Genomic DNA, 13,778 nt, shown 5'->3' with positions numbered 1-13,778 from the left:
CCTTGCAATGGGGCATCCCTTCGCCATGTCTGACCACCACAACACAAGTTTGAAGTTAACTTTGTGCTTAGCACAAACAGGGCCACTCTTTAAACACCAGTCCTGAGGGCACTGCTGTCAGTGCTTCTGCATCCCCACCAATGAGACAAAAGAACCTCCTTGCACTCACAGCACTGCAGGTGTGACATGGGAGCCATCACAGACCATGCCAGAACAACCCTGCCATTCAATCCCTGTGCCCCACCTGAACCCCATTAAGATGTGATTGTCTGACTGGCTGCTTGGGGCCAGGTGATGTCCAAGCACATTTCAATGCATTGTACTGCAGAGTGAACATGACTTCTGGTAACTTTCCACTAGCTGCAGAGAAGACTTTAGTCTATATCCTCATTGTTCTTTCTATGCATCTCCCCAGAAGATACCCTAAAATTATCAACATCAGCCCTTTTAAAACTACTTTGATTCCTAGTGATATTAACTACTGGATTTTGTGACTTGCAGCTAATGCTCCGTACCTGGAACAAATCCCTTCCTTGCTCTCAGGATAAGAAAGTAATCTCAAGAGCTTCTTGAATAAGCCCATGCTGAGCAGATTTCAGGCTGAGGCACGCAGAAGAGCTCTTGCAGATGTAACTGCACAAAACTGCACACACACGCTTGTTTGAAATAACGTGTAAGTACTTTTGTAGAGGCAGTAACCTACTTAAGCACATTGATATCGCCCATCTTTGACTTTCTCACTGCTGTGTGCACCTGCATTGCTTTTCCTGCAGACACCCACCACCACGGCTCCCATTTCAAACACCTGGCCTCTCCCTGCTATTGCTGCACAGACACCTGCCTCCTTTTGCACTCTGTCTTTCCCCTCAGCATCCTGGAGCAACACATGCAACCCCAGCACTATGAACCTCAAGTTGGAAGGGACCCACAAAGGTTATCACAGCCAACTCTCGGCATATCATAAAGCAGTCGTGCCATGGGAGCACCCGCTCCCTCAACCCTCCTAGATCGCTTCTGCTCTGCTGGCAGCACCAAGCTCAAAGCCTCCCACATCCGCACAGGGCTCTTGCATCCTAACAACACAAAGCACCCCCTACAGCCAGCAGGACCCTCAGGCAGTGCCTGCACATCCCACGTGTGCTGCCTTTTGCTTTGCTTTTGCAATCAGCCCCATCCCAGCTTCACGTGCGTGTCCGGTACCGACGGGCTCAGCGTCTCGTGCTGCCCCTTCAGCCTCGTGCCTGGAGGTGAGGGCTGAGCCCAGACCCTCCATTGAGGCTGCAGGACGCTGCCGCTCCCCAGCCAGGGTGAGCAGCTCCGGGAGGCTCCGTTAAAATCCTTCGCTTCGTTCTCCGTGCCCGGTGGGTGCTGCAGCCCCGCTAGATGGCGGCAGCTCCTTGATGAAGGTGCGCTTTGGGTGCGGGATAAACCGGAGAGGTGTGAGGAGGAAAGAGGGATGGAGGGGGGGGGGTACTGAGGAGACCGGCCCTTGGGCGCGTGGTGGTACCTGCTGGGGGAGGGGGGGTCTGCAGGGCTGGTGGAGGTTGAAGACTTTAAATCTGGTGTTTTTCCTTTAACAAAGGGCGAAAGTGCCCGTGTTGTGCGGTTAGTAGAGCCTGGGGCAAAGCTGGGGAGTAAAGAAACACGCGTTCGGTGGCAAGGAGGAGGGAGGGCTGCGATATTAGCTGGGATGGCTGAATCCCCTTCTAATGTAGTAGTGATTAATTTCATGTGAACGTGCATTTCGTGTGATTGTGCATTTCATGCCCGGTGCATTAGGTGCAGCGCTGGGAGGAGCCCCCAAACTCTCCAATCTTTTCTCTACAGTTACAGATTTGCAGGGAAGCTTTCAGCAGCCGGGCAGTTTGCATGGTGCTGATCACCGTCAGTTGCCCTGTAACTGCCCTTTGATGTAACATCTCTAGTGTTACAAGTAGAAAGCTGCTCGCTAGTCCACGGACGAGGCAGCACAACCTGCAAATGACTCGATGCATAGAAATGCGAGTCTCGATCTCCATTTGCTGATGTCCCAGCAGCGTCTCTTCAATGAGCCACTTAGCAAAGGGCTGAATTGCTCACCCAGCTGTGCGAGCGAGACTCGTTTGTTCCCAGTTTGCTTTTTGTGGAGTAAAACTGCAATGAGTATTTGGAGCTTATATGCAGCTCTTGATTCCCATTGTGTGCCTGTTCTGTGAAACACAAGGAGGGCTGAGCAAAGGAGGGGAAGGGGGCGGTGAGTTTGAGGCCTGTCCTTCCATTTGCTGAAGTCAAATGAGTGGAATTAAATGTGACCTGCCTGAAAACCAACCTTGATTCCAAAAAGTGCACGGGGAGCTGAGATCAGAAGACACATTGCAAACATTGCAGTAGCATAACTTGAGGCAAGTGCAATCATTTACTTGACTAATGAATCCCCTGGGCTTGCAAGCAAGAGAGCAAATCCCTCATTCATCTTCTTAATTTAATAAGCAGAGGGGTTGGCCTTAAGGGTAAATGAAATGCATAGTGATCCCATGAATGTTTCAAGAAGTTGATGTACAATAAGATAAGGGAGATTCAGCAAAGGGGTTTCTTTATTCTGAGGGGCTGTCAGTGGGCTTTAAGGGGAAGTGGGAGAAGTTAGAGGCGATAGCTCGGTGTAAGGCTCTCCGCTGAGAGAAATCTCTCTGATTTGTACAGGCTGGAAAACATTATTTTTATTGGGATATCATCTAGCCAGCTTAGTACGAAATAAATGCCTGTTGTGTTTGGTGCTGCACGGGAGACAGCCGTTAAAGAGCTCAGCCAACTTGCTGAGCTATGGAGCACGTGAAATACTGAGCTGGGAATGTCATCTGTAGCAAATCCTTGTTGCACAGGCACACAGTGAAGCTTTGCTCCTTGGAAGGGCTCGTGGAAGAGCTGGAAGACACCTGTGCTTGTGGGAGCCAGGGAGACTTGGTGCCTTTTGTGCTCTTAATATTAGAGGAGAAATCAGTGGTGTGGAACAATGAAGTGCTTTAATGGAGCGAACGGTGATTGTTGCTTCTGCCATCACAACAGCTACTTGTGCAATAACTGAAGTCAATTGTATTGCAAAACCGAGGCAAAGTGGTAATACTGCAAGTGATAGTAAGCTCCTTAGCATAAGAATGGGATAAGGATGCTTTGTGAAGCTGGTAGGTTAGAGGGGGGAAAAAAAAGCCAAACCAAAAGGGAATACTTTTAAAACTTCAGTTAAACCATAAGCCATATAAAGTGACTTTAGGGAGCCTGGTTAAAGCATAAGGAAGTTGCAAATGGAAATACTTGTTCTTGGCTATTGGGAGGGAGAGGATTTGGGGATTAGACGGACCATTGCTATTGAATGTAGTTAATTACTTACAACCTTCCAAGGGCCTTTAGAAGGAGCACTAAATATAGAACAAAACTGAATTGAATTCTCCAATTTAGTACCTTTTGGTATGTCATGAATTTTTGAGTTTATGAAATCAAACTGGATTGCCAGATTTTCTGTTATTGAAGGTAAAATATACAGTTATGGCCAAGTTCAGCTGTTTGCAATTGGAGTATGAAAAAAATACTGTAGTTAACTCAGTCTTATTTGATGGGAAGGAAGCTACAAATCTTCATACACATATGCTAATATAGGTTTTTTTGTTGCTAAGATTGCTTACCATGGGACACTTCTGGTTCCAGCAGGGCTGCTTCACTGCAGCGGTGTTATAAGGCGTAGCAAGTCGCTGTCTTTAATTTAGGTAAATACTTGTCATATACTAAAGTGAGCAGCATTGTTTTATTTTAGGGTCCAAGCAGTTGTTCAGAACACCTCAAAGACTGAAGACCTTGAAAATTGCAGTACGAAGCATTTCTGCTTTTACAAAGCCAAACCCTCAGAAACACTGTACAGGTACGTGGATGCATTGGGAGCACACACGTGGGCTCTGTTCACTTGGAAAAAGAAAGTGAATAGCCAGCTCTGTCCTGTAGTTCTCCAAGCAGTCAGTAACACATCTGCAAATGCAGAGATGCATAATACTTTTCATGTTTGTGGTCCAAACAAAAGCAGCTGATTTTTCTATTCTTAGTTTGGTGAGCTTAGCCCACTCCAGGCTGGAAATGTGGTGCTGAGCTGGTGTCAGGTTTATGAGCAATAGTTTGCCCACTGATGCACCCAACTCTATCAACAAGCCAGTTGCACACTCACACTTCACCCTATGCATCCTATCTCCAAGGGTCCTTTCTTGCTGTGCTGCCTCTTTGTGATCAAGGGGCTCAGGGATGAGTGTACTGCTGCTGGGTGTAGCTGGTGACTTGAGCTTGGCTTGAAATGGAAAAGCTGGATGATAGGGATATGCAAGTGCTGTAATACCAGTCAGGACCTGAGCTTGTGTATTCCTGCGTCTCTGAGGATGGCTGGTGCCAAATGTGTCAGAGAAAGGTGCCAAAAATTCCATAGTGTGCTTTTTTAAAACATTGGACTCTTCTGTCCACTCCACTGAGTGATGACATTGTTCATGTCTTCAGATGTGCCTCCATATTAAAAATGGTAGTTCTGTACCTTGTTCCGGAGCTCGCTGGGTTTCATTTGGCTGGAGCTCCATGTCTCTCCTAAGCTCCTTCCCCACGAGATTTGGCCTTACTGCATTTATCTGTGTACAAGGAGAAGGGAACATTTCTGTTTTTACAGATGGTGTGGATTCAGGAAATCCAGTCAGCTGGTGTGGATCTGGAAACCATTCTGCCCTTATTAACACCCTCCAATGATATAAACAGAGAATCCCCAAAGCAAGGAGCAGTCTAAATAAAACTACAGGCCAAACCAGAACATCTGAGGTGTGCCAGATCTTGCCTTAGGGAGAGAGAAGATGGGAAGTGCCAGGAAAAGGAAGATCTTAATTTTGAAGAGAACAGGCTTATGATTAAGGAAAGTCTGTACTATTGCCTCTACCTCCTGGGAGAGGGGAGAGCTGAGGAAGGGATATCCTAGGGAAAGGGCTTTTCTCTGCCACTGCCTCATCTCTTCTCTTGGAAATGACTGGGCAGATCTAAGCCAGGGATTGTCTTGAGACAGAGGTTGGAGGCTAGAAAGCCTTTACAGATCTGAGCTTGTATTTGCTGTCTGACTCAGTTTCCTGTCTGTAACACAGAAATAGCAACTACAAATATCCAGCAAATATCTGTGCCACTGATGGGAGCTGTGAGGTCTTGCTGTCCTTCACAGTTGGATGGAGCTCAGGTGGCTGCAGGTACACACTATCAGGGGCTGGAGATGTGCCACTTCCACTGGGGAGGATGTTTCTGCTTTATTCATCCCTGCTGTGTGCCCTCCCTTGGGTCTGTAGTGGAGAGCAAACTGATCTTTAATGATGTGCTCAGGGTGTTTCTATGTCCTGCTGAATAGGTGGCAACAGTTCTTCCAGGGTTTATATCTGACTGAGACTGAGCTGAAGAAGGGACTGGAAAACATTCTGTGATGCAGCTTTGAGATCTGAAATTCTACAAAGGGAATTTCCTCTTTTTCTTCTCCTGTCTTATCTCTTTCTGCTTTCCTCTTATCTCTCTTCCTTTTTGTTTATTCTTTCTCTGTAAATCCTGGTGTAAGTAAGAAAGATTTTAATGCGCTCAGACAGGAGAGAAGTTGTTCCATGCGTTGCAGATGCACAACATGTCTTCATTAACTCCCCATGACATTCAAAATAGCTGGAGATAAAGACAAACTAAATCTGAGAAGACAAATATAAGTACAGCTTCCTCTTCCTTCCTCTCGCCCCTGCACAGTGCACCCCCCAGGACACGCATTCAATTACTGAAGATGAATGGAGCAAACAGTGCAGCATTTGGGATGCTCTAAGGAGCAATGCCTGCTTCTGCCATCAGATGGCCCCATACTTCACCAAATCTGCTCCCTGCACAGGGTCCGGCCTGGGAAATGCTCCATGAGATCAGCATGCTCTCATTTCTTTGGAGGGATGGGAGCTTGGCTATCAAAGCACTGAGTGGGCATTGATATTTTTCTGGGAGCACTCTGAAGAGTTCTGTGTTTCCTATATCTGTGCACCATGGAGAGCTGCTGGTTCTGGTTAGCTTTTATTTTTTACTGAATGTTTTGAGTTGGAGGGGACACTTAAAGGCCATCAGGTCCCAGTCCCTGCAGTGAACAGGGACACCCGCAGCTCCATCAGTGCTCAGAACCCCAATAACCTGAGCTTGGGTGTCTGCAGGGTCAGGGCAGCATGTAAGGCAGTGCAGGTGCGAGGGGTCTCTGAGATCTTAGGTGCAGGATCGTAGCCTGTAAACTCACTGTGAGCACTGTTCAGCAGTGGTTAATGCAAGATCTGTCCAAGGCTTCATAATTCTCTCGTATCTGAACTACAACTTGGTAGGAGGAGGGCAGTCCCTGTGCACTGAAGTTTGTGGCCAGGTACCCTGACCTGGCTTGCTATGACTCAAAGATGCACAAAGAGGTGCTCTTTCATGCATCCCCTCCTGTAATTCACCAAACTTTAACTCTTGTTAAGCTCTACCTGCTTGGAGTTCCTGATCTCAGCTCCTCTATAGCCGCAGTGCTGAGTTAGGTGAGCTCACGTTACTGTGAGCTGGAGTGAACATCTTCCCAAGGAAAGGACTTGCCATCTCCTTCCATTATACTCTTTTCAGTTCCCTGTGTCTCAGAGCACAGCAGATGATTATCTCACAAAAGCATTCTGTTTTTCTTTTTTTTTCCCTGTGTAGTTCAAATTATCCTTTCCTAAGTGCATTACCTTGCATTTGTCTGTGCTGAACTTCATCTGACTTCATGCTGCCCATCCACCTAGCTTTGTTAAATGTAATTGAAATTGAGTTTGGGCTTGGGGGAGGCCTGGGGTTGATGTAGCAGAAAAGTAGAGTCCTGTAATTCCAGGACTATTAAAAAAAGAAGAAGAAAAAAAACCAGCTGTGTGAACTGTTGCAGTTGTTGAGTCCTGTTAAATCCAGTTGTGTTCATGTTGTAGTGAATTAAATGAGCACCAAAAAAGAAAAGGCAGGGTAGAATCTCATCTCTGCTACACCATGCTTCAAACCAGGAAGCCGAATAATCTGCAGGTGAATTCATGTTTCATGCTCCTTCTGAGGTGACAATCTGTCCCTTGGACAGTCTCTAGAAGATGCATCTTCTTTCCTGTTTCAAGAGAAATGGGCTGAGAGCAAAATGGGTTCTGTTACCTTGTAAGGCCAAGCCCAAACCCTGGGGGAGCACTACAGCCCCAGCAGGAACCAGGGTGCAGTTTTCTTATTAAGAACAATATCTGCTTCCAAGGATGTTAACCAAGTTCATCTACACAAATGAGCTGGTGAATAATCTTACAATTTACTTGGATTGTTTCATTGTTTAAATTACTCCAAGTAAGTGGATAATCATAAGAAGCAAAGCTTTTAATGGGAATAGAGGGGGTAAAGCCACAAACTACAGTTAAAATGAAACTGCTGCTTGTGAATAGAATTGCACAGTTCAGCTGAGTGCAAAAGCAACAGACTGGATTCAGCAGCCTGGGCAGCGGTACCTCTCCATCCCCTGCTGCTGAAAAGGCTTTTGTGGTGTAAGGTGACGTGCTGTTGAGAAGGATCCAACCCTCCACTTGGAGAATTGAAGTCCACACTGTGATTTGTGGCTGTGTGTAGGTCAGACAGGAGATGTGTATTCTATTTTTAGGGTTTTTTTTTCTGTGAGGAATTGATCAGAAAGAGATGCTGAGATCATTTCTCCTTACTGCGTTTGGTAGGGGAAGGTATTTCCCCTGGGAAAAGGGTTGTGTTGTCTGTTCTATACGCAGTGTGACACCTGAAATGGGGGCAGCTGTTGGTTTGATCAGTTGTGTAGCTGATCTGGAGAGGAAACGGATGGGTCTGTTGGTCCTGCAGGCTGTAAGTGCTCTCCTCCTGTTTTGCAGCAGCAATCACCCAAACTGTGCAGGAGGTCTCCCTGTGCTGCCTCACCTTTTCCTTCATCAGCACTGAGTGGTTCTGTTCTTCCCACATTGTTCCTTTCAGTGGTTTCTTATTGCCTTGGTGGGGTTTTTCCCTCCTTCAGTTCCTGTGCCTTGCTCACTGAATGGCTCCGGTGTCCCTGTGCACAGCTAGCAGCTTCAGGTAGCATTTAGTGGCAGTTAAAGGAGGCTCTCCTCCCCCACCCTGCCCCTTTGTTGAATGAATCTAAAAAGGCTTTTATGGGAGGGGGAGTGCAGGGGGAAAATTAAAGGGCTCATAAAAGTGAATTTTAAGAAAAGCCTAATGAAGGAAATGAACCTCCTGAGAGATCAAAGCTGTACCTGCTGTGCCAGCATAGAGAATTTAGGCTTTTCCTTAAATTTCCACTGGCATGAAAGTACACGCACAAATTTCATCCAACAGATTTAACTCTTAATTTTCTATGTAGTTGACACCAGTGGTCTGTTTCTGTTTTGCTCCGTGCTAAGACTCGACTATTTCAGTAGGGATTTGCTTCTTATGTTAAGCCTCTTCTTGCTTATTGTAGAGGCTTGGGCATCCCAGTAGTACATCAGTGACAGTGCAGGGGTATGGGGATGCCACTTCTCCTTTTTCAGGGACAAGGTGAGTTCTGCACTTTGCTCTATGGAGCTGCAAGGAAACTCCTGCTCCTGAGTTGGAGGTATAAAGGCAATCCCCCTCTGTTTTCTGATTGCCAGCTCTGCTTCTCAAAAGCAATAGTATTCGAGGAGGGAACCACTGATCACCTGGTCACAGTAAGTTATGGGAATGTTACAAAGTCTTTTTATTTTTCCAATTTAAAGAAAATGTAATTTAAAAGGGCTCTCAATGGGTTATGAGGGGGATGGAAATGTTGACTGAGTTGCACGCAGTTCCATTAATCATGGAAAGCGAACTGAAGGCGCTTAATTTTAACCAATTTTTGTGGGCCAGGCTCCCCGTGCCTGCAGTTTTTCCATTATGCATGTAATCTCCTTTCTGCAAAGGTCTAGCTTTGCTTAGCATCACTTCTTTGGTTGTTGCGGATTAAAGACTGGATGGTTCAAATTTGTCAGGGGCTGGCTCTGCTCTCCTCTCCTCATCTTGTCACTTGTCGCCCTCGCACAGGTCCCAAGGCTCTTACTTTTAAAGTGTTTCCATGTGTTTGAGAAGAGAATAAAAATGGGGCTGCACAGAGCGCCTTGTGCACTCACAGCTTCCCAGAGTGCTAATGAGGAACACATTGGCAGTAAGTGGCTGAGTAGAGCGCTGTAGCAGGAACAACAACTTGCACACAGCCTTATTTATTGCAGGCCTGTTTCTCGGAGAGAGGGGATGTCAGCCTAGATTTGGACTTTCACCTAATCTCTGAATGTACCTGGAGATATTAAGTGGCCACCTACTCAGCTGCTGGACTTCAGCTTAAAAGCCAGCCCAAAAGCCTGCTTCTATGAAGGTGAACTGCAGGCACAGTGGTGCTGTAGGTCATGGCCTTGGGCTCTGCATAAAATATTTGGACCTGATTTAGATATATAAACTGGGGGTGATTTTTCCACAATTAGAGTACTGCTGCAATAGGACTGGTGCAAGAATCCTTTATCTTTCGTCCAGGAGGTGATCCTGAAGCTGCTGTAAGAGCATGGTCTCCCAGAACCTGTAGCATAGGAGGAGGCAATGACCCTTGTCGAGAGAAACAAGCCTTCTGGTTTCTGTATCACTTTGCTATGTGGGGAAGAAAATAGGGTTTGAAGGCCATGTTCAGTGATGTTCACCCAGATTCTAGGAACTTCATGGTCATATCCATGGCCAGAGTGTGATCTTCATGTTAGCCCCTTGCCTTAAATATTACTATTAAAATAGGAATAACACGTGGATCAAGAGGAGGATTTACTCTGTGCGCCAGTGCCTGTGCTGCGTTGCTGTTTTGTCTCTTTGCCTTTCCGAATACGTGGTATTCATAACCCAGTCTATGCCTGTGCTCCAAAGCTGTTCCCTGCCCTCTAGTATTTCTTCCTAATACCAAAAACAATGAAAAGCCTTCCTGCCTGCTAAGTCTCTTTTCATGGGACAAGCTTGAGATAACTGATAGATCTTCTGCAGTGCTTCCAGGAATTTACTGCAGTATTGAATTTGGCCCAGTGAACATCGTTCACTTTAAAAAGCCAGTCACTTAATTATTTGTAGAGTTAGTTGCCTGTTGAGATTCACGATTACCCACATGCATCCTAACAACTTGATTAAAATATCTTTGAAGCATGCTTGCTCTGCTTTTCTCCACTTACCTACATCTCATCAAACCAAGCTGTGATGGAAAGCACTTTACCTGTTGTAACGCTGGCCCTCCAGCAATTAGCTGACTGTTACAGCAACCTAAAAACAATAAATACTTCTAAAGGGGTCATCTTCAAGGTGAACAGAATAAATTTTTAAAAGGAGTTAAGCTTATTAATAGGCCAACCCAGGTGCTTCGGCAGTGAAAATTGACATTGCTCTGATTTACCCTGGCTGAGAACTTCACCCTCTGCATTAAATTACACAAATTACTATGAATATTGCAAACTACAGTCGGTCCCTTCCTGCCAAAGGATGAGCTCATGATTCCTCACTTGCCTTGTGAGGGGTTGCAGTGACCGGATTGGGACCAAAGATGCAAACTCTCCTGACTGCAGGATTGGTGACTTCTGTTAAACCAATTCTTTATCAGCAGCAATGGAGGATCCCCGTGTTCCTCCTGGGGGTGCAGGAGTCCCTTACAGTGTGTGAGTGGGATGGGGTTCAGCTGATTCCTCATTCAGTCTGTCTTGCTGTCACAAACACGTGGCTTCCCATGGGAATGGTGTTTCCCAGTCTACCTTAGGAGTGAGTTCAGCCCCTGCACAAACCCGCTTATTTCCCTCAGACTTTTTACTGCCTATGCACGGAATGAGGGAGCTGAGGCAAAGCTGTCGCCTCGCTCGTGCTGGAAAGCCTCAGTGAAGGAGGAAGCTGGCTCAGATTGAAGCAGATGCTATATGGGAACAATTACCTGAGAGAAACTCAGGGAGGGAGTGCAAGAGATAATGAAACACCTAGGGATTTGGGAGTCAGCTTTCCAAGGAGCAAAGGGGTTAGTGGTTTAGAGCTGGAGCTTGCAGCTGTGGTGAAAATCAGCTTCCTTTTCTGTTTCCTCCTCCTTCCTCCCCCAGCTCAGGGGCTGGAGCAGCAGGTGACCTTTGGAGCACGAGTCCTGCTGCCAGTGCAGTACTTGGTCTGTGATGGTGCTGTGCTGGATATGCAGACTGCTGAGCTCAGCACCATGCCCGGTGGGTCCTGAGCCCATGGCTGGTCAGCAGGGGGGTTCACTGCTGTGTCAGGGTTCAGTCACTAGCTGAACCCCACTTGGATGTGAACTTAATGCCCTTGGGCTCCAGAAGACGAGCAGGATGGGTGCCCAGAAATCATCCAGCCACAGATTCCCTGGAGCCCATGGCTTAGTGAGTTCTCCTCCCATTTCTCTTTTGCAAGCAAACACTCCTATTCCATCAGCCCATCAGAAAAGGCCAGCTTTGTTTTCAGTTTACCTATGTGGCTTTCAGCCCTGATCATAGGGGGTTTAGCACATGCTCTGATAGCAGGCTGAGCTGGGAGGACTATGAGATGAGTAGCACTCGCTGGTTTCAGAACATATTGAGCCAGAAGCTCAGTATTAAGGCTGTTCCTTTTTGTTCAGCCTAGTAACACAACTTGTTTTTGTTTGGAGAGATCATCGTTGCTGCAGAGTAGCTTGCACTGGTCAACATTCACAGCAGCACAGGGAACAGTGGTCACTCAATGGTGCAAGCAGCAATCATTGCCTTTATAATGGACTTCAGACATGAAGAGGCCCATCCTTATGAGGGTGAAGCTCGTGTTTCGTGATCTTGTAATATAAATTTTAGGTTAAACTCATCATCTCTGCATCTAGCATGCTGTAAGCCCACGTGCAATGACAATTGCATGGTGTGCAAACCTGTGTGGTTTTCTAACCCACACCGAGAGGTTTTAAGTTGCGCTGTTTCAAAGCCAAGGTGCAGTTTGGCCTGATTCACACTTGGTTTCTGTTCTCCCGTTCTAAATCTAAGCATAAAAACTGCATCGGATGCTGGAGGAGATTTGAAATACTACTTTACAATAGAGGAGATTACTCCCATTTTTCTCGAAGACTTGATTAACTGGGGCTATCACAGGCAATCACCTTGGCTCTGTTGAAAATGTGTCCGGTTAGCAGTTTCTTTAGTAAGCACAGAGTGCATCAGCAAAGACTTGAAACATCTCTTTGTTCCTTATTTGTTATTGTTTCACCTGCCTTGAAATGGTAATTGCAAGCACTTTGATTCATGGATCAGAATGCAATTTAATTTCAATTGTTGTGGGCATAGAAAGATGCTCTGGAAACTTCCCCATCAGCAAATCCTCACAGATCCCCCCCACCTGCATCTGTGATGGGAAGATACAAGGAAACTTGTCCTTCTTTAAATGATGGATTTGTGCTGCTCTTGTTCCCCCTTTTGTTGTTTATTTTTTAAGCTTTATTACTTAACATATTTTTGATGTCATCCTCAGGCTGACACTGGACTAAGGGAGGTTGTGCTCTGTACTCACAGCAGCAGAGGATCCTCCTTTCTATTGATTCAGACCCTTGTTGTGGTCTGTCTGGATTTTCTGTGCCTGATAATTTTTCACCCTGTAACAAACCAGCTTTAATGCAGACTGAATTGCATTTAAGACAGCAAAATGCTTTGTTTTAACTGTGCTCAGGAGCTGCAAATTAGTGTTGCTGCTGGCGTTACCAGCAGGAGGTGCAGCCTGTGCTGAGGGCTGGGAATAGGACTGTCAGAGAATGGCTTCTGTGTTTGTCTGTTAGACCAGCCTGTGTGTGATGCTCTGAAAACAAACCTGGGTGCTGATCAGACAGGAACAGTTCCAGGGTTGAAAGCAATAGGAGGAACAAGCCTGGAAGGAGCCATAGGAAACCACATTGCTCAGCTCTGCTTCAAGAAGTGCCAGCTTTACCTGGGGTAAATAGGTGTCCATTGATACCTAGCTTTATTTTCCCTAATGGGAATCCTACAGAAGGCACAGTTTAGTGCTGCTTGGCCAGGCAGATCTGTGGGATCTATTTGAATTCAACAGAAGTGAGAGCTCACATGAGGAGGATTCAGGGGATCCACAGAAGCCTGGAAGTCAGGGATGCTCAGCCCTGCCCATGAAATTAGTGAATCATTTGGGTGCTGAGAACAGTCCTCAGTGTATGGGTGCTGCAATGCTGCATGCATGGCTGTACCCTGCAGCAGGAGAGCTGATTGGAAGGTCAGGTGCTGCAGAGTGATTAATTTTGAGGCAGCCAAACCAAAGTAATGCTGTCACCTCAGCACAAGAGGGTGCAATAGGTTTGCAGTTTAACCTAGGCACGAGGTGGGCTGTCCCTTCTGCTGCTACGGTGCCAGCATTGCCAAGGCTTGTCTCACAAGCCTAACATCCCGTTAATTGGTGGAGTTTGAGCTGTGTGAGTTTGCCTCATTATTTTTGAGTCCTTTTCACTCAGTGACTATTTCCATAATTATGGTAATTAAACTCGCTGGGTTTTTAATTATTATTATTTTTTTTTAAATAATCAGAACTGTAGCTGAATTATGAGTGTGCCAAAATGAGTCTGGCAAATCATAATTTTAGTTTGCTGCATTATAAATCAAAAGCAGACTTGATTTCCCAGCTTGCTGGGTGTTTTGTTAACCAGATCACTCCAGCTCTCCTGAGGCCTCATATGCCGAGAGCTGTCCCTGAACGAACAATCAGGCTTTATAAATAGATCT

The sequence above is a fragment of the Coturnix japonica genome, chromosome 21 (genome assembly GCF_054131305.1).
Source record: "Coturnix japonica strain WE chromosome 21, WE-NBRP24, whole genome shotgun sequence".
NCBI lineage: Eukaryota > Metazoa > Chordata > Aves > Galliformes > Phasianidae > Coturnix > Coturnix japonica.
Note: the sequence above shows the minus strand (reverse complement) of the source record.